Source organism: Jaculus jaculus, chromosome 2, assembly GCF_020740685.1.
Source record: "Jaculus jaculus isolate mJacJac1 chromosome 2, mJacJac1.mat.Y.cur, whole genome shotgun sequence".
In the NCBI taxonomy this organism is placed as follows: domain Eukaryota; kingdom Metazoa; phylum Chordata; class Mammalia; order Rodentia; family Dipodidae; genus Jaculus; species Jaculus jaculus.
Genome location: NC_059103.1, coordinates 188,270,003 through 188,290,573, shown reverse-complemented (window position 1 = coordinate 188,290,573; position 20,571 = coordinate 188,270,003). Strand labels below are relative to the sequence as shown.

The window sequence follows — 20,571 nt, the reverse complement described above, 5'->3', positions numbered from 1 at the left end:
GGCCGGACTGCTGCTACTGACCCCGTTCCTTCCTCTGTGACAAGCCCGAGCCATCTCTCCCAAGATGTAGCGAGTCTTGCAAAGTGACATTGGGAGTCCCTGTCTAAGACCAGAGCATCTTGCTGAACCGAATTTGAAAAATTTTTCCATCTTATGCATGGTGCTTGGGAATGTTTTTTCACTTCCCTGTGGCTCATTTTTCGCATCTATAAAGCAGGCAGAGTAAACCGTTCTAACAAGGTATGAGGAAGAGAAATGGGGAAGGTCAGTGCCAATCTCACTGGGATCTTTGCTGGTTATTAAGGTTCTATCATCACCTGTAGAGCCTTTGGGCCACTGTCACTCTCAGGGTCACTTCCACTTTCAGGGTGGGTGGAAAGGGCCTCTGCAGGGATTTCCAAAGCGTTCTGCATCATGTTCAGGAAGCTCCTTAGGATTCTCATCTGTAGCTGACTACTTTCTACCAGGGAAAGCGTTTAGGTGATGTTTAAACCCATAGTTAGGTACTGTGTACAAGCTCCTTTTACAAGCATGTGAATGTATCCAGTTATCGCTTCACCTAAGAAATGTGTGTTTCCTCCTCCTCATTTTCATAGTTTTGGTTTTGGTGTTTTGAGATAGGATCTCTTGTAGCTTAGGCTGGCCTTGAACTTACTATGTAGCCAAGGATGACCTTGAAATCTTGATCTTCCTGCCTTCATCCACCTGCCAATGTGTTTCCTTTCCTTCTTTTTAAAATTAAGTTTTAAAATAAGTATGGTTAGATTGATGCTATGCCCAACTATCCAGTGGCCTTTGTTCTCTAGAATTTGTTTACTATGATGTTGATTGTTTCTTGTCTATGTAGCCTTGAAACCAAAATGCACTGCCTTTCATTTTTTAAAAATATTATTTTTTAAAGATTTATTTTTATTTTATCTATTCATGGGGTGGGGGAGAGGTTTTGCAGGCAAGTGCCTTCACTTCTCAGCTGACTCTCCAGCCCTGCTTGCTTGCTTGCTTGCTTGCTTGCTTGCTTTCTTTCTTTCTTTCTTTCTTTCTTTCTTTCTTTCTTTCTTTCTTTCTTTCTTTTTTTTTCTTTTTTTTCTTTTTTTTCTTTTTTTTGGTTTTTTGAGGTGGGGTCTCACTGTAGCCCAGGCTGACCTGGAATTCACTATGGAGTCTCAGGGTGGCCTCGAACTCACGGCAATCCTCCTACCTCTGCCTCCCGAGTGCTGGGATTAAAGGCATGCACCACCACGCCTGAAGCCCTGCTTTTCTTAATTTTTGCTATTTCTTCCAGGGTAGGGAAAGACCCCTCTTGTCTTCTAAAGGGTCATTTGCCTTCCCTCCTCTTTCCTGTATGCAAATGGTTTGATTTTGAGCATCTTGGAATCACCTGTGCACCAGGGGAAATAACATCTGGAGGGCGGGGCACCCGGGGCATGGCAGATTGATTCTCCGTTCTTGATTGAAAAGTGAAAGTCAACTTTCTTTACTGGGCCTTTCTCCTAACTGGGTGTCTTTTCAGGTACCACTTTGGTAGCTTGTTAATGAGGCTTAGCAAGAGAGAAACAGCATACAGAATAGACTTGGAGTTAGTGAATTAAAATGCTGGTTGAATTAGTACTTATCGCTCCTTCATGAGGTCTAGGACCATGGAATTGAGTTGTGTGGTTAAGGCAAAGAGCCTTTCAGAAAGGGCATAATCCGGTGGGAGACAGAAGAATGCCACACGTGGAAGCAAAGATCATCCAAAATAAGTAAGACTGGGGGAGACAAGTGAGTGGAAAACATGGAGACCCCAGAGCAGATTTTCCTTTTTTTTTTTTAATTTTTGTTTTTTGTTTTTCGTGGTAGGGTCTTTCTCTGGCCCAGGCAGACCTGGAATTCACTATGTAGTCTCCGGGTGTCCTCAGACTCTGTGATCCTCCTACTTCTCCCTCCCGAGAGCAAACTTCTGATGTACTGCAAACCACAGTAATGTAGCTTACACTAGGTGGGATCTGGGGAGCCGGGAAAAAGCATCCATTCGGTGTTTGGAGGCAGAGCCGAGACTTGCTGGGTCTTGCCTCTGTTATGGCTTGGGTTTTCTATTTCACTTCTCTTTAAAACCTCCATTTGTTTTCCTCTCTAAAAGGAAGAGGCTTGTACACTTCACAGTTGTTGTGGAAAAAAAAAAAAATTGCTCTTAATTTTCAGTTGTTACCGAAACGTAGTTACGTGGGAATGGGCTCCTCATCCTGTGTGCAGAGGAGAGCCCCTGTCTTCTCTGTGAGGCCACTTGTCTGGCTCTGACACAGACCAGCCGGCATCAGTGCCCATCTGTCCATAGGCAGCTCTGGTCACTGGGACGTAGCTGCAGGCTTTCTCTCTTCCCCTGTGGTCATGGCCCGGTGCAGCTTGGGGAAGGGCTCCCGTGTCCAGCCCTGCAGAGCAGCTGAGGGTGGAGGGTTGGGAACTTCACATGCGAGTTGCTCCTCCCTCTGCCTGTGGCTCTTCCTGGAGTTCCCAGGAGCTACCACCATGTCCCCTGTTGCTCAGGTTATCCTTTAGGGCAGTCACCCTCAACGTGAGGTTCCCCGCCTCCTTTGTATCAGCATGCGAGGTAATGCCATAACGTGCATTCCTGGCCTTACTTTATGCCTGTGGAACTGGAGGCACTGGGGCTTGGCCTAGGAATGTCTTTTAATGTAAGCCCTAATTACAAAGTGAGTCTTACATATCCTTTAAGTTTTAAGACCCTTTCGAAGAGAAGAAATTATTTTAGGGTTAGAGAAATGGTTCTGTTCGCAAAGTATTTGCAGTACCAGTGTGAAGACCCAAGTTCAGATCCCCAGCTCCCCCGTAAAAGCCAGGCACGATGGCATTCACTTGTAACCCTGATGCTAGGGAGGCAGACACAGGATTCTCTTGTCTCAAAAAATGTGAACAAGCATAAGCACTTGCAAAAAAAAAAAAAAAAAAGCAAAGACCAAGAGTTTGCTTTTGGAATAAGAATAACAACTTTTCTTTATTGAAGGTTAATTATGTGACATTGGTCAGTGTTTTGCATATGATAGGTGGGCTAATTCTAAAATCTGTCCAATATGAGATCTAAGGTCATCTAGTTTTGCTGTGAGGGATCGCAAGACCTGAATATTGAAACCGTTGGCTGGAATACAGATTGGAGAGTCTACCTTAGAGCTCCAGCCTTCTTCTTCCACAGGTCACCTCCCAGGCATAAAGATATTCTGTAAATGAATCATTGTAAACCGTGCATGGGTGACTTCCGGTTGTGTAAAAGGTAACTGATTTAAACAAAATATTTTTCTTTTTTCATGAACTTTTTATTTTTATTTGAGAGAGAGAGAGACAGACAGAAAGAGAGAGAGACAGAGATAGAATGGGCAATCCAGAGTGCTGCAAATGAACTCCAGACAAATGTACCACCTTGTGCTTCTGTCTTACATGGGTCCTGGGGAATTGAACCTGGGACCTTTGGCTTTGCAGGTAAGCATCTTAACTGCTATTTCTCTATCTCCAAAACAGAGTGAGTGCTAACCTTTATCAAAGCCTAAGATTTGTCTCAGGTTTTCTTGGGTGTTCCCTTGGTAAGTTACCCTAAGCAATGTTCTTCACTCATTTTGCCCATTGAGAATCTACTGAATAGCCGACACCTTTCTCCCCCCCTCTGAGCTGCTGTGATCACTCTGTGTGGCCACATACCTGTTTTGTCCTGTGCTCTCATCTGGAGCATCTGCCTTGTAATGGGCCAGCACCTGCAGCTCTCTCCCACCCTCGCCCAAAATCCGCATCTTGGGAGGTTGTACAGGCGGTTGGAGAATCTGGGGTTTTCCCAATGTCTGAAGGATGCTGAAAGAATTTTCTTCAAGATTCCAGCTAGTGTCTGAGAAAAGTTGGCCATTGCAATAGGACCAGCCCAAGCAGGTTTGAAGATAAAAATCAATCATTCCATTCATAGTACTTTCTTACTTTAGGCTCCCAATGCTTCCAGTTCCCAAGAGGGATTTACTAAAATGTCCTCACAAAATACTTGCCTAGAGTTAAGTTCAGTGACTGACAAGTGGAATTCGCTTTTATTCTTCACTTTATTAGTAGTTTTTAGTCCCTGCCCTGTTGGGTGGTGGGACTCAGAGGTTAACCAGACATGTGGAGTCTTGGGAAATAAGTATCAAATGGTTGTTGACCCGATAGGTGGCATCTTTCTCTGAGCAACTTTTGTTTAGGTACAAGGCATTCTGTAGTTGGTGTGGCACATCCAGAAGTACTTAAATAGGAGATAGAGTCAAACTTCCTCAACTCTTCCTGTTATTCTAGATTTCTTTGTGACTCCTCCTTGCCCACCACTGGGTAGGAAAGGGAACAGAGCAAAATGTGGTGGCCACTGTGGATATTTTTAGGTTTCAAAACCAAATACCCTGATAGACTGCAAAATATTACTTATGCTATGGGCATAGGTTTCTTAGTTCTCTGCTTTAAGAAAAATAAGTGTGTTTTATAAAAGGACAATTTTTTTATGGTAGAAATAAATACATTTGCTTCAGTGAGGGAACGAAGTACTTAAATGTAGAAACTTGCATGTGTCTGCCCCGAAGTGGCCAGAGTCCCAGTGAACTGGGCAGGAGAAGCATACGGAGGCATGCAGTCACATGATGTGAGATAGAGGGGATGAAAAAGGAAAGGGGCGAGTTAGCAAAGACAGAGCAGAGGGACTTGCAAGAGAAAAACCCGTTGTCATGCTTTGTATGGGGTAGAGACAAGAGGTCCTGCTCAGAGTTCCTGTGAGCATGTGCATGCATGTGTGCATGTGCCTGTATATGTGCAAATGTGTGCATGCATGCCTGTGAATTGTCGTTAAGATTCGTTACAGAGGGCTGGAGAGATGGCTTAGTGGTTAAGCCCTTGTCTGTGAAGCCTAAGGACCCTGGTTCAAGGCTCGATTCCCCAGGACCCACGTTAGCTAGATGCACAAAGGGGGCGCACGCATCTGGAGTCCATTTGCAGTGGCTGGAGGCCTGGCGCGCCCATTCTCTCTATCTCCCCCTTTCTCTTTCCCACTTTCTGTTGCTCTCAAATAAATAAATAAAAATAATTAAAAAAAATGATTCGTTACAGAAAGAAATGCTTGGATGCTGGATAGTGAATCTTTACTGTTCATTGGTGCTTTTATTTTTGCTGAGAATCCTTAGGGTAACACAGAGTATTGGATCTCTTGTTTTGTTTGTTCAAGGAATTGCCTAACACTCTGGAGTGTCTAACACTTTTCTTCCTGCAAGGTTCATGTCAGAGAAGAATCCCACAGTCAGAAATTACAGGAGGGACAGCACAACATGAAATTGGACTGTCCAAGTTGAATAGTGAACACACACAAAACTAACTGAGTGAGACGTGACAGGAAATTTTTTTTTGTGACAGTTTAAACTCTTTAGGTCTGCTTAAATCATACATAAAATGATAAACTTGCCCCCAAAAGCTAGTTATTTGGTATTATCTTAAATTGGCACAACTTTGATTTAGCAAAATAAACGAAATCAATGCAGCTAGCCGATCACTTCGCTTTTACATATATTAGGACAAGTAGTTCAGATGAGCAGAGGTGATGTCCTTAGGTTTTCTGTGCTTGTCTTGTAGATTCCTTCTAGTAATGTCTTCTGCTGCTGTTTCCCATTGCCTCAGGGGCACAGCATCTCTTTACCAGAGCAGGCTGGACATGTGAATATGAGAATGCACCTCTCTTTTGTCCCTACCTGGAACCCTCTAGCTCCTCAGAAATGCTGAACCGTGTCTGTGTAAAGTGGTCCTTCCTTTAAGGATGGCGGTACAAGGTGACAACAAGCGAGGTCAGTGCCTGCTGAAGGCCTTCTTTCTGACGTCATCAGGGGACACAGGCCACACAGAAAGGGCAGCTGGAGCAAGCCATTGCGCTGGGGAGTAGGGACTTGGCATTGTCACAGGCCCCTATGTCCTCTAGAGACTTGATTGAGCAGGCATAGGATCCTTTGTTTAGCAGTCTGCTGTTCTCAAAAGCCATGAGCTGCTTCCTGGATCTCGGGGAGCCAGAAAGACGAGCCGCACTTTCTCTTACCTGGCTTCTGGGCTCCATGGAGAGGTAGCCACCAGAAGCCCCCCCATTCCCGACGCCCTGAACGACACCAAGGTAGTTGTGTATGTTCCGCCCTGGTGGCCGTTCTCTGCCTGCACCCGGGCTTTTCTGGCCCTTGAGCCTGTCTGGGGTGGTGGAAGCAGCAATGGTAGTTTTCCTACGCTGGCCCGCGGATGGCGAGCTTTGTTCTGTCTCTTGCGGATCCGTGGCAGAGTGTGCTCCTCACCCTGGGCAGCCTCTGTTTCTCCCCCTCTCTGTCTCCCACCGAGCTCTCAGGAGTTCCTGTCCGTGGGCCAAGTTTGGTCACATGCTCCGAACCTGCCGGTGGCTTCCCAAGTGGCCGAGCCGACTCTAACCACTAGCCAGGCTGCTGTCCTCACCTTGCTGCCTGCCTGGCTCCCCGTGGTGTCACCCTTTCTGCCCGCAGTCTTCTGACGCTGCTCGGGCTCTAGGACTGTTCCCAAGATCGCTGACCGTCCTCGTTCTCTCCCCTTTGCTCAAAGATAAGAGAGACACCCCGTCTGTCATATCATCAGTGGCCACACCTCCACGCAACAATGACACCATACTGCCCTGTTTTTATTTTTTCTTTCTTTTTCCCTGATGGCCACCTACTAGCTGCCTGTCTTTCTCCCTAGCTCATGGGCTCCTCCACATGAGCAAGGCGCCTCTGCTTTCTTCTTTTTTTTTTTTTCAGGCTTAATCCACTTTTATTTTTTTTTCTGTATAAAACCCTTATGTGGTAGCCACAGCTGGAGCCTGGGTCCTCTGCACTGAGACTCTGGTGTGGGTTTTCACAGATGGTCAGTGAATTCCTGGTAAGGAGACTTGGTGAACACAGTCTCTTTCCAGAGGTCGGGGGTCAAATAGCTGTAGGTCTTAGAGATGGCGTCAAAAGTGGCCTTAGCAAAGTTGCCCAGGGTGGCAGTGCAGCCCCTGGCTGAAGTGTAGCAGTCATCAATACCAGCCATCATCAGCAGCTTCTTGGGCACGGGGGCAGAGACAATGCCAGTGCCCCTAGGGGCAGGGATAAGGCGCACCAGCACAGAACCACAGCGGCCTGTCACTTTACAGGGGACTGTGTGAGCCTCTCCGGACAGGCACAATGGAGAGCTTGGCCAAGATGATGGCCCCTCGGATGGCAGTGGCTACCTCCTTAGAGCACTTGACACCCAGGCCGACGTGACCGTTGTAGTCCCCAATGGCGACAAAAGCCTTGAACCTGGTACGCTGACCAGCGCGAGTCTGCTTTTGCACTGGCATGATCTTCAAAACTTCATCCTTAAGGGACGCGCCCAAGAAGAAATCAATAATCTCAGACTCCTTGATGGGCAGGGAGAGCAGATAGATCTCCTCCAGGGACTTGATCTTCATGTCTTTGACCAGGCGTCCCAGCTTAGTCATGGGGATCCACTCCTTGTCTTCGGCTTTGCCTCCACGAGCCCCGCGGCCTCGGCCCCACCACGGCCACGCCCACGACCGCGACCCCGAAGACCGCTGCCGAAACCTCCACGGAAGCCGCCGCGGCCTCCCAGGCCCGGGCCCCCGGGTCCTCCGGGTCCTCCGGGCCCTCCCGCTGCACCGGCATCATCCGCCATTTGATGTTTTCCCGAGGAAGAAGAGCTGCTTTCTTCTTTCACTTGTCCTTGCCAGTCAGCCCACAGAGGCACACAGTAGGGCCTCTGAGTATTTGCTGGCATGGTGGAGTGTGTGATTATGGGTTTCCTGTTTCCCATTTACGTATTCTCCAAGGAGGAGAATCCTTCTCACCTGCCCTGGTTGACTAACATGTGTAGAGGATAGAGAAGGATAAGTCTTGTTGGCTTATTTGAAGGACATTATAAATCTTACCAAGAGAGGGGCGCAATCTTAAATGGAAGCCGTTATATTGGTCTCGCCGAAGTGTCATGAACATTGAAGTCAAGAGCAGAAGAATGGTACTGGGGAGAAACGACAAATTTATTTTTCATCTTGTGAAAGCTGTAATTGATTTTAAATAGTGGGGAGAAATAGCGGGTGAAATTCACAAGTGCTCCCCAAAACTTCCGCACCCAGTGCGCACACCCTCCTCAGTTGCCCGACTGCAACATGGGTGCTGCTGCTCGGAAAAGAGTTTTGCAGATGTAATTAAGGTCTTAAGTAGCTGACATTGAGATAGAGAGGTTATCTTGAGCAGAGCTGACCTGATCTGATGAGCTGGAGCTGGGGATGGCGGTGGGGGTGGTGGGGGTGCGGCGGCTAGATACTTCCTCCAGATCAGATTCACACCCAGGGGCCTGGCAGAGCGACAGGACATGCAACAAGTAGGGCAGGTATCCTCAGGGTGGCTGCTGACTCATGTGCAGCGAGAAGCGGGAACATGATCCCACAGCCACACACGGGACTGGATCCTGCTCAGGCATGTGCCCTGGGGGCCCGAGGCTCCAGGTGACCACACTGCAGCTGATACCTTGTGAGGCCTCATAGCAGAGAAAGAAACCAGCCACTCTGTGTGTGCCCAGACTTAGGACCCGCGGAGCTGTGATAGTGTTCTTTTAAGCTCCTGTGTTTATGGTAATAACGACCAACCACAGCAGTAGACAATGACTGGAGGTTGTGGGACTCTCATTCGGATGCATGTTGGGGCGCGGTGGGCAATACATCTGAACTTCAAAAACTGAAATGCAGTTTACTTTCTGAAAGAAAGTCCTTTTAGGTACAAAGATTCTATCTGCATAGGCCAGTGGAATCAGGCCCAGTGTTGCTAGCCTGGCTCTCTAGGGACCTGGTGAGATGAGTAGATAAAAAGTTTTTGTAATTAGTAGATCAACTGTTTGTAAATTAATGGGTAGCTCCAAAATACTACAGCAGACCTAAAATAGTTTCTGCCAAATATCTTATCTATTCTTGGAACAACCTTATTCATGCATTATAATTTGCTTAGCAATCCTTTCTTCATAGACAGCATAAAGATTAGTTACTGCCCTCTTCTTCTGAATACTGTAGTTTTCTTATTAGCAAAGTGGGCAATGATAATCTTAAAAAAAAAAAAAAGTATCAGCAAATAACAGCATTTAAAATCCCCAGTGTTGCTGGTTTCTTATAAAGAGGTAACTTTTTAGGCACGTTATGCTGTCCATGGATTTTTTTCTACAGAGATGGATCTTTAAATGGACTTGCATACATAGGCCTTTCTTGAGAACTGGTCATAGCCTCTTGACAGTCAACTCATGAAAATGGACCTTTTGAAAGGAAGCCACTGGTGGATTCGAGGGCTGGCTTTCGCAAGAATGACAGCATGCTCATAGACAGTGGACAACTGCTTCCTGGCCACCCCCGCCGCACAGTGCACACGCTGCATGAGGCTGCCCTCCCAGCAGGAGAGTGTGTTTGTCCTGGTGGCTAAGCTCCAGCAGCTTGGCCTTTTTGTTTACAAGAGAGAGGACAGTAGCCTCTGTCTTCCAGCTGCAGTGAAAACAGTGTTGGAAAGCCAGAGCAAAGTTCCCACGTTAGAACTCACTATGGAGTCAGGGCGGGGGGGGGGGGGTGGGGGGGGAGGCGGAGGGGGGATGGGCAGTGCCCTCAACAGACAGACCTTCCTTAGTAAAAAGACCATCTGGGTTCAAACGCAGACCAGTGGGTTAGAACCCGCACGATAGGCAAATGGACTGTGAATTGTGCTTTAGCAAAGTTTGCAAGTGGGATTTCCATATATGAGGTTTGGAAGAGGGCAGACATATAGTCTGCAAGGATAGTTTTCATAGAGGCATGAGCTGTGCATGCTGGAGAAGGAACCTTCTCTGAATGTCTGTCCCAAAATGAAATGGCCACTCAGGAGCTGGCATAGTGTGGCTGACACCTGGGAGGTCCTCCAGAGGGGGTGCATGATCACTGCTTGGCGGCATAAGTAGAAGCTTGTACCCAGGATGGGGCGGGAGGGGGGGCAGGGATCCCTCCTACATTTCCTTCATGTGCCAGGCACCAGGCTGTGTTCTCAGTAGAATTCTGCCAGAAAGACCTCCTGATGTCTTCCTTCATGGAATTTGAAAATGCCAGTTACTTTGAATTGGAATTTAGATACAAGAATCACATACTTCATCTTTAGGAATTTTGCTGTAACATAGAAGGTACAGAATTAATACAGTGATTCAAAATGTACCTGGCTCAGGCAGTGGGCGAGGCACAGTGACAGTCTGGTAGGACAGTCAGACCGCCTCTTTGAGGTGGTGGCATTTGAGCAGAGACCAAAATTCAGGATGAACTGAAGTGAGGAGCTGGGGAAGGCAGGCTGCAGGTAGGGGGGAAGTACAGTGAGTAGCCCTGGTCACGGGGGGGGGGGGGGCGGCGGGGGGGAGGGTTGGCCGATGTTGCTGAAGAAGCAAGCAGGGGTCTTTTGCTTCTCAGAAGTTTCCTTTGGGTCAAGGGAGCCACTGAATGTTACAGCAGCGAGAGGGAGGGGAACACGTTGCTTCCTTTTGCATTTGTGTGCGTGTGCACATTCTGTGTGCATGCACAGCCCAAAGGGCAACTTCCCATGTCTCTGTCCACCTTTATTCCAGACAGGTCTCCCGTGGGCCCGGGGCTTGAGAAAGTAGGCTAGACGGACAGATCAGCTTCTCACACCGAGTCCTTTACAGGCTGAGCCCACCCCTGCCCCACCCCGTATTTTAAAAACCTGTCTGGTTGCTTTTATTGTTTTTTTTTTCCTTCATAATATTCATTTCTAACAGAACGCGTGTTTTAGTATAGACTTCTCTATAGACTGACAGGAGCTGGGCAGAGAGGCCAGTCAGGGGACCGTTTCTACAGCCTAAGAGAGCAATGACGATAACTTGAAAGGAGACAGTGACCATGGCAAGTGGCACTAGATGGGAGCAGTGCTCAGGAGGACCCAGCCGAGCTTGGGCTTGAATTGCTCCCTTCAGGGGAGAACCTGGAGGAAAGAGGCAGGGTGAGGTGACCCCAGGTCATTCTTTCTGCATGGCTCCCTTTATAATCTCACCCTGGCCCCTTCCTGTCATCTCCAGGACTTGACGTGGGCTTGTGAGCTGTGGCCAGGACGCAGTGCCCTGGAGTCCTGTGCAGAGCACCTTGAAGCCCCTGGGCGCTGGAGGGCTGGGATGTCCCTCTCTGAATGAATATCAAATTCCAGCTTTCCTACATATGCGCCCATAGTCACTACACCATGCTGAGGGAGGGATTCTTACTCCAGTGTCTCACGACAGCCCTTTAGGTCTATAAGCTTTCGCACCAAGGGCGCCCATCCCAGCTCATCACCTGTAATACCCATGAGGGGCTCAGGGAGAAAGGTTTGGAAGCAGACCAGTAATGAAATGATTTGGTTGAGCGGACGTTTTATTTTCTAGCGTTTGTGGGTCAGTCACTTTATTTGTTATCTGATGTGCTTGTGTCCCGTACATTGTTTCGTGACAGAGCTGTGGAAAGATGAGAAAATTTTGTTTATTCATTCAAAGGTATGAATGAGGGACCAAATTAGGAAAGTTCTGTTACATAGAATCAGATATCTAGTGTAAACTGCGTATTGCCTTGTCTGGTTATTAAAATGGGATGGGAAGGAAGGTAGAGGTGTGTGTGTGTGTGTGTGTGTCTGTCTGTCTGTCTGTCTGTCTTAAAACTTTTCTTGGCAGTGCTGACAGTTGAACTTGGTGCCTCCATTGAACCACACCTCCAGCCCTTCTCTTTTGTGTTTTTATTATCCTTTTCTTTGATGTCTATTAAAGTATTTCAGAATTTTCTTTTGTCTGGTGGATGTTTTCATTTTTAAAAAAAATATTTTATTTTTATTTATTTAATAAGAGAGGGAGAGAGGGAGAGAGAGTGAGCATGCCAGAGCTTCTAGCCACTGTAAACGAATTCCAGATGTGTGTGCCCCCTTGTGCATCTGGTTAACTTGGGTCCCGGGGAATCGAACCTGGGTCCTTTGGCTTTGCAGGCAAGCACCTTAACTGCTAAGCCATCCCTCCAGCCCTGTTTTCATTTTTGATGTTTGTGGATGGGAGGTGTCTGACTCAGGTTTAGAACGGTTGCCACCTACTTTCTTGTAAGGACCCAGACCCACACCAGTCATCCAAATCTACCCTTACCTTTTCTGATGAGGACAGAAATAAGTAGTGGACAGGGCTAGTGGAGACCCAATATGGTCTTCTTTGATGTGTTTGTGTGTGTGTGTGTGTGTGTGTGAGAGAGAGAGGGGGGGGGAGGGAGAGAGAGAGAGAGGGAGAGAGAGAGAGAACAACATGCCAAAGTTGGCATGTTGTCCCCTCCTTCCACCTTATCTAAGACAGGGTCTTTTCTTATTGTTTGTGCCACTGAGGGGGCAGGCTAGCTGGCCCGTGAGCTTCGGGCTTCTCTTGGTGTGCCTCCCGTGGGTTGAAAGGCTTTGTATCGCTTGCATGGATGCCAGGGTGGTTATGCTCAGGTTGTCGGGCTGCCACGCAAGCACCTTTAATTTCTGCGCTCTCTCCCCTATCTCAATTTTTAACCCAACACAGGGCTATCTTTTTTTTTTTTTAATTTAATTTATTAGTTTTCATTTCAGTGAATACAGGCAGTTTGGTACCATTATTTAGGCTCATCTGTGATCTACCCCCTCCCATTAGACCCTCCTTGTTAATGAAAATGGGTCGTGCATTGTGGAGATAGCCCCCAGTTATTAGTATGATAAATGTCTCTGCAAACCATGACCCAACATGTAACTCTGACATTCTTTCCGCCCCCTCTTCCGCAAGATTTCCCTGAGCCATGTTGGGTTCATTTTTGGTCTGCTTCAGTGCTGAGGTGTTGGGGGCCTCTGAGGCTCTGGCTCTCTGATTTGGTAGGAGTTGATTTTTCTCTGCATTGATCTCCTTCCCCTTTGTGCTGGTATCCAGTTCACAGGAAAACATCACCCTTGCTTATTTCACCAGTTGTCCTTAGTTTCAGTTGGGCCCCTTTTGAGGTATGTTGGGGCAGCTCTCTTCTTAGGATCTGGATCTATCTGGAAAAGAGAAGCAGATTCTCCAACGGAGAGTAAGTTAGCACCCGGAAAATTGAGATAACACTTACTTTAAAAATATGGAACGCTTCACGAATTTGCGTGTCATCCTTGCGCAGGGGCCATGCTAATCTTCTCTGTATCGTTCCAATTTTAGTATATGTGCTGCCGAAGCGAGCACTAACACAGGGCTATCTTGAGGCCATGGAGCATCGGATGGTCCTTTCCATGCATCTAATCTGAGGTCTGACTGTTTTATACAGCAGAATCCAGGGTAGCTCTTCAGCTCTGGCCTTTCTCTTCCTGTGCCATGTCAGAACATCTCCTTCCCACCTCCTAAAGGCTGTGGAGAAACCAAGCATTGAGTACTCCCAAGGCACAGCAGACCGTCACCAGCTCCGACAGAGTAGTCGGGTGAGCTACGAACCAGACCCAGCCTTTCTAGTGTCTCTGCTTTCTGGTGATAGTCATTAGAATCAAGTCCCAGGAGGTCAGCCCTAAAAGTTTGACTCATACAGCTGTGACACATTTGAATATAAACATTTCTGGGCTGCCTGAGGATGCGTAGTTTATTTTTCCTGTATTTGCCTTACAGAGGACACCCACTGTCCCACCACGTCCTCACACTGAAGCATCAACCTCTGCCCTTCCTCCCTCCTCATTCCTTTCCTTTTTCCTTTCTTCTCTGTCTCTCTCCATTCTCTCCTCCTCTTTCTTTCCTTTCCTTCCCTACCCTTGCAGTTGTGATTTTTTTTAAGATAAAACTTTAGATAAGAACTACTCTACATAGTTGACTACGACTTTTAGATTCCTTTACGTGTCCCAGCATTTGAATTAAAATTCCAAAGAGATGATGTACAGGCCGAAGGAAGCTGACAGAGGATGGGGGAAAAGTTATTAATTTATTACTCAGTTTTAATTTTGTAACCACTAAGAAGGGTATTTGTGAAATAAGACTGTGATGATGTGGTGTGAGACCCAGAATGTGGTTGCTTGAAGGTCTCTCAGATGCTCACTTGACCTTGGGCCTCACACTTCAACATGCAGGTACCAGCACTTAATTCATCACAAAATCAGGATCTAAAATTTCTTCATCCCCAGTATAACATCACAAGTGGCAAATTCTGTACCATGAAACCATTGCATGCATGGAAGTATTAAGGACATGCTATAGACTTGGGCTGTGTACATAAGGTGCATGTAAAATAAATGAACTTTGGATATAGATTTGGGGTCCATCCATCCCTTCTCTCTCCCATGTGTGTGTGTGTATGTGAGAGAGAATTATTTTCATATGTATATGTAGATATGAGCATTCTCTCTCCATATATGTGTGTTATCTTTCCACACAGGTATGTACATAAATATTTCACACTCAGAAACTTTTGGCCCCATTCATTGTGGATAATAGTCAGTAGTTTGGGAGTGAGAACTGTCATGCACAGTAAGGCCAACCCAGGTTTGTTTTTTGGTTTCCTTGGTTGCTGGTGAGACATATGGAAGTTGTTAAAGAACAGTTCAGGTCTTTGCCACCATACCCTGTGAGCACGCGTGTTGCATGGGCTGCGTTTCCCTGCACTATAAAAGGGCAGCTGGAGTTTGATGGAGCTGCTCTCCCGACACCGCCTCCTCCTACCTTCTGAGCGCTCTCATTTCTCGTCACCTGGCAATTGACCTTTCCTGGGTCTGCCTGTTACTTGCTAATTTTATGTGTGCCTAGCCCGCTAGCCGTGCGTTTACTTTTCAAGTAGAAAACAATAAATATTCCTCCACGAAGCTCTGTTGCATTGAAAACTCCTTGGGCAGAGGTTATAAAATGTTGCATACTGTACATTGGCTTCCTAGCCACTTGCTAGAATGCAAATCTCCTTATGCCTGTGTTTCTGCTGTTGGAGGTATCATGGATTATGAATGTCCTCTCAGTGACCCTGCACACATTGGCATAGATCTTTGGGGAAAAAAGTCAAGAAAGGGGCACATCTGCAAGAAGAGCCCCCCTTCCCAGTGATGATTAAGTGTGTATAGTGCTCCCCACGGCAGTGAGCCCGTTCCGTAGGGTTTGGTTTTATGTGTCTGTGAAATGGAAGAGCGCTGAGCGTTCTTTAGCTTTTCACTACTGGTATTAATTTCAATCCTTCTTTGCAATTAAATAACATGTTAGTAATTATGAAGTTTTGTATTCAATTTTCATTAACATATAAAAACCAGAAAATAATGTTACTTGATCATAAGTTGCTTTTCTAATTTCTCCTCAAAACACTCTTCCTTCAGGTTTGCATACCTTAATTCCTACAACTGAATGCTTTGGAATGATTTTGACCAGGCAACATACGTCAGCAATGAGCCCCTGCAATATTTTATGGCTTGGCCGAAGCTTATCCTGTAATTTCCACTTCAAGAATTTGCCTGCGTTACTCCAGGCTTGGGGGCAGGGAGATGGAGTGGCACTGTGGAACGCGTATCATAGATTAATTTTCTTTCTAATTTGTACCGGGAATGAAGTGGTCTGGTTTGAAATGAGTGCAGGTGCTTGATGGCTACTCCCTTTCCAAATAGGAGAAATGATGAGCTTTTGTGAGGTGCAGAGGGCAAGCCTGTACAGGTGAGGGCCTGAAAGACCAGGCCACCTGCAGGCCCACACCTGGGGGCCTGGTTCTGCTCTGCAGGCCCGCAGTACAATTGCTTGAGCCTGTGTGGGGAGTGGGGCCAGGAGGGGCTATTGTCACTGCTCTGTTCCAGGAATTAAGTGACAGGAGGCCCCTGAGGTTTCTTATTCCCTTGACACCCCTGCAAATTCCAAGAGCTACTCGTGACTGCTTCAATTTCCCCAAATGGAAAAATTGAGAATACTTAGCATTACTTGCACCACTCACCATAAGGAGCAGAAGGTGGCAGATATAAGTACTCAGATCACAAAGGATTTCACCGCAATTACCCCTCCACACACCGCCTCATGGTGTGATCCACAGAGCAAAGTGACTTCAGATCATGTGAGAGCCCTTGCTGAAAATGCACAGTCCTGGGCCCTGTCTCTGTCCAGCTAGATTCGAAGTCCTGGACTTGGGGATGGAACTTCTGTTTATTATAGTTCTTTACAGTGTTTCAATATAGAGATGGTCTGGGATAGAGGGATAGCTGGTGCAGAGCGCTGCTGGTGAGTGAATTTTGTCAAAAACCATCTGGTTTCCTTCTTGATCTACACAAAAGGAAACTGTGGTCACAATAGCTTTAGTAACTTGTTGAAGTTCTCTTGGCTTTTGGTGGTGGAGTGAAACTAGACTCAGTTCTCTTTCCTCTGCGCTGTAGCTCACTGCCTACAGTCTTGAAAATTAGCTAATGAAGGCGACTTGGATCCATTTCAAACCTGTCACTGACCCTCCAGTCCACATAAAAGATGAGTCCTGGGAGAACTACGAAACTCATTCATACTCCTTTCAGTGTGGGGAAAACAGTGCATTTCTTCAGAGTTCTCTGTAGGAGGAGGAAAGATTCATCACGATCTCTAAAAGGGTTTCCAACACACACACACACACACACACACACACACACACACACACACACACACACACACACACACAAACACCTCTTATATTAGCCACAACCTGAGGGAGGGCACGAGAAAACACACATAATTTATTTAGGATCTTCATGGGGCTTTCAGGATTTGGAATCAAGTTCTTGAACTATACACTGAAACAACCCCATAAAAATTGAGCTGGAATTTCACAATGCCCCTGTCTCCCAAATAAGAGAATTTATATGTCTGGGATGGCTGTGCTTATTTTAAAGGGCTATTTCTTTCTATAACACGGTGGAACTCGTACTGTGTGGACAATTTTAGCTTATTGGACTAATTGCTACAAAGTATTTGTAGAGGCGGTATACAAGATTGCTCTGATAAACTGGTTCAGTTAAAAAACATTCAATTCTCAAATATACCTATTCATTTAGTATGCATGATTCTCTTTAAGATAGTGTGACTGCATCTTCTTAGTGTGAATGGAAGCAGAGTGTTTGCTGGAAGGGTGCAGATCCTGTTAGTATAAATCTTGACTTCATTTGGATTCTAAATAATGGGGCTTCTCATGAAAGACTTGAACCCTGCCCCAGGCCTTTGCAAATAAATGCAGCCACTTTGTCTTCTTCCCTAATTGTTTCATTTGTTAAAGTCTTGTCTTCTTAAAAAGACGTGAGGTCCTTAGGACCAGGTCTGCATTTCGTGTTGTCCTTCTTTTTTATATTGCGTGTATGAACTTAGGTTTTGTTTAGGGAATAGCTCAGAGTATCGGGAAGAGAAGCTTATTTGCTTGTTCACTCACATAATATTGTTGAGTGTGGTCCTTGCTCAGTATTGGATACCAATATTTGTCAACAGATTGTTTTGAACAGAGCTATGTATATACTAAGAATTGACTTTTGTGGGGGTGTGCATGTGTGTATGGTAGATGTGTGTATGCATGTTCATATGTGTGTGGGATGGTACGCATGCATACTTGTGCATGTGAGACCAGTTGCTGGTAGATGTCCTCAGTCACTCTCCAGCTTTTCTAAAAATATATATATGGTGTTTTTGTTTTCTTTTTCAAGGTAGAGTCTCACTGTAGCCCAGGCTGACCTGGAATTCACTATGCAGTCTCGGAGTGCCTTGAACTCATGGTGATCCTCCTGCCTCTGCCTCAGCGGTGCTGGGATTAAAGGCGTGCCCTACCACACCCTGCTCCAGCTTATGTTGTGATCTCTCAGCGAACGCAGAGCTCATCAATTCAGCCAGACTAATTGCCAGCAAACCACAGAGTTCTGCCTGCCTCTTCCTTTCCAGAGCTCAGATTACAGATGGGCATCACCACACCTAGCAATTGTACAGGGGTGCTGGGGGTCCTGACTTCAGCTTTCATTCTTATGCTATAAGCACTTTACACTCTGAGCTACTTCCTCATCCCACTTATTTGCCTCTTTAAATAAAGCTGATTCTTTATAGTAGGAGCTGTGGGGTGTCATAGACTTGAGTTTGAACCCCAGCTGTGATTCTTATTGCCTCATTAAAAATACATTTTATTGGGTATATTTAAGGTATGCAACATAATGTTACACTATATATAGATAGTAAAATCATTACTGTAGTGAAGCAATGTAACATATTCATCCTCTTACATACTTTTGTGTATGTGTGTCAAGAGTAGCTAAAATCTCATTTAGCAGAAAAATATTCAGAACATTTTGTATTATTAACTACAGTCCTTGTGTACAGCCCTCCAGACTTTTTTTTTCTTTTCAAACTTTTTGTTATTAACAACTTCCATGATTATTATAAAACATATCCCATGGTGATACCCTCCCTCCCCCCACTTTCCCCTTTGAAACTCCACTCTCCATCATATCCCCTCCCCCTCTCAATCAGTCTCTCTTTTATTTTGATGTTGTGAGCTCTTCCTCCTATTATGATGGTCTTGTGTAGGTAGTGTCAGGCACTGTGAGGTCATGAATATCCAGACCATTTTGTGTCTGGGGGGAGCAAGTTGTAAGGAGTCCTACCCTTCCTTTGGCTCTTACGTTCTTTCCGCCACCTCTTCAGCAATTGACCTTTTTTTTTTTTTTTTAAATATTTTATTTATTTATTTGAGAGCGACAGACACAGAGAGAAAGACAGATAGAGGGAGAGAGAAAGAATGGGCGCGCCAGGGCTTCCAGCCTCTGCAAACGAACTCCAGACGCGTGCGCCCCCTTGTGCATCTGGCTAACGTGGGACCTGGGGAACCGAGCCTCGAACCGGGGTCCTTAGGCTTCACAGGCAAGCGCTTAACCGCTAAGCCATCTCTCCAGCCCAGCAATTGACCTTTTTAATTCTATATATCTGTTGCTCTGCTGCTAAAGTTCCCTGTAATATGTGGGCAAGTGGCTTAATACCATTCCACCTTGTTCTCTCTTCCATATACCAGTAGAAACTCTGAGGTCTCTTCTAAAGAATCTATGAGGAAGCACTCAGCAAATGTCAAGTGCAGTAGTTACTATTATCGTCGCCAATAGAAATAACGGTAGTTCCATTATTGGAGGGAATAGAGGCTGTAGTTATCCGCACACTTTGGAAGCAACAAGTGAAGCTTCATTCCCAAGTTTCACATTTCTTTTTAATCCCGATCCACATTTTATGGTTTTCAACTTAAACACATTGTCTCAAGTTGACTGAACTAAAATTTTAAGCATGAAATTCAATGAGACTTCTTTTTCTGAAAGGATTTTCTTTTCTTTTTAACTTAACAACTCTGTTTCTGTAATAGGGAAATTGTGGTTTTGGGGTGCTTACTGGAACCCCAAGCCCTTAGTTCATATCTGTAAACTAAACAAATAATTGGCAATTCCAGATTCAAGAGAATGATTTTTTTTTTTTTTGAGGTAAGGTCTCACTCTAGCTCAGTCTGACTTGGAATTCACTATGTAGTCTCAGGATGGCCTCGAACTCACAGTGATCCTCCTACCTCTGCCTCTCAAGTGCTGGGATTAAAGGCTTACCCCACCACTCCCGGCAAGAGAATGATTTTTAAAAATACCACATTTTATTCAGATTTTACAAAGGAGTGCACAAGGGGAAGGCTGGGGGGTAAGGGGAGATAAAAGTGGGGAGAAGTACACCATGTGGAGCCCATGTGTGGCTCAGGAGTCCGTGACCAGTAGGGATCTGGGGAGAAAAGCATGGAAAAAAAGAGAAAGTTCAAGGAACTCCTGCCATGTGGGAGCTGGAGGAGATAAAGAACCCATGCAGAGAGCCTGTCCGCCCCTTGAAAAGGTATTTATAACCTTAGGTTGGTGGGCTGGGTGGTTAGGGCTATGGGCTTTCTCAGGAAGAGATTAGCTCTAGCACCAAGTTCTGGGGTGCTGAACTTGACCAACCACAATGTTTAAATCCTATGAAAGACCTCCCTCCCTGGAGTGGTCCTGACTGTGGAAAAACAGTTCTTTGGAATTAGGCAAGAGATAAGCAAACCTTTCTTGCTTTTTTTTTTTTTTTTTTTTTTTTTTTACCTTCTGGGGTCCAGTCACTCTAACTCTACCCCCTTCATTTCTAGGCTTCTTTGTCTGGGGAAAGGGTTCTGTTTCCTTAACCATAGGCCAAAACCAAAACCAATTGCAGGAATGAGCAGAAGCTTGTGAGTGATGGTTTGGTCTTCTCCACAGCTCTCCTTCCTGGTGTTCAGGTGAATTCTGGGAAAGTTAGCTGAATTCAAAACATTCACCTTGGAAGGGTCACCTTTAAGTGCCAGGCATAAAACTATAATGAGCTTCCCTTCTCATAATTCTTCTTTTCATGATTTACTCAGCTGAATTCGTCAAAGGATTATTTGTAAAGACCTTTATGGTGTGTTATGATTTAATCAGATGTAGCTTGGATTTCCCAAGATGTGTTAATTATCATCGCCACACAAGTGCAACAGAGGGAGCAAAATGTTTTTCATCTGGGAAGGTTGAGGGTTTGTTTAAAATGTACTTAAGGCCATTAGGATCAAATCAAAATATAGTG

The 20,571-nt window shown here is 45.7% G+C and overlaps 1 protein-coding gene, 1 non-coding gene and 1 pseudogene across 2 annotated transcripts in view; 1 reads left to right on the top strand and 2 right to left on the bottom strand.

The window, feature by feature from the left end:
• Positions 1-20,571, top strand: part of Ext1 (exostosin glycosyltransferase 1) — a 312,855-nt gene that overhangs the window by 123,496 nt on the left and 168,788 nt on the right. The gene's annotated exons all lie outside the window — the stretch shown is intronic.
• Positions 6,759-7,683, bottom strand: LOC105944226 (annotated as a pseudogene).
• Positions 13,133-13,239, bottom strand: LOC123458920. Its single transcript, XR_006635856.1, has one exon. It is a non-coding gene; the product is annotated as a U6 spliceosomal RNA (small nuclear RNA).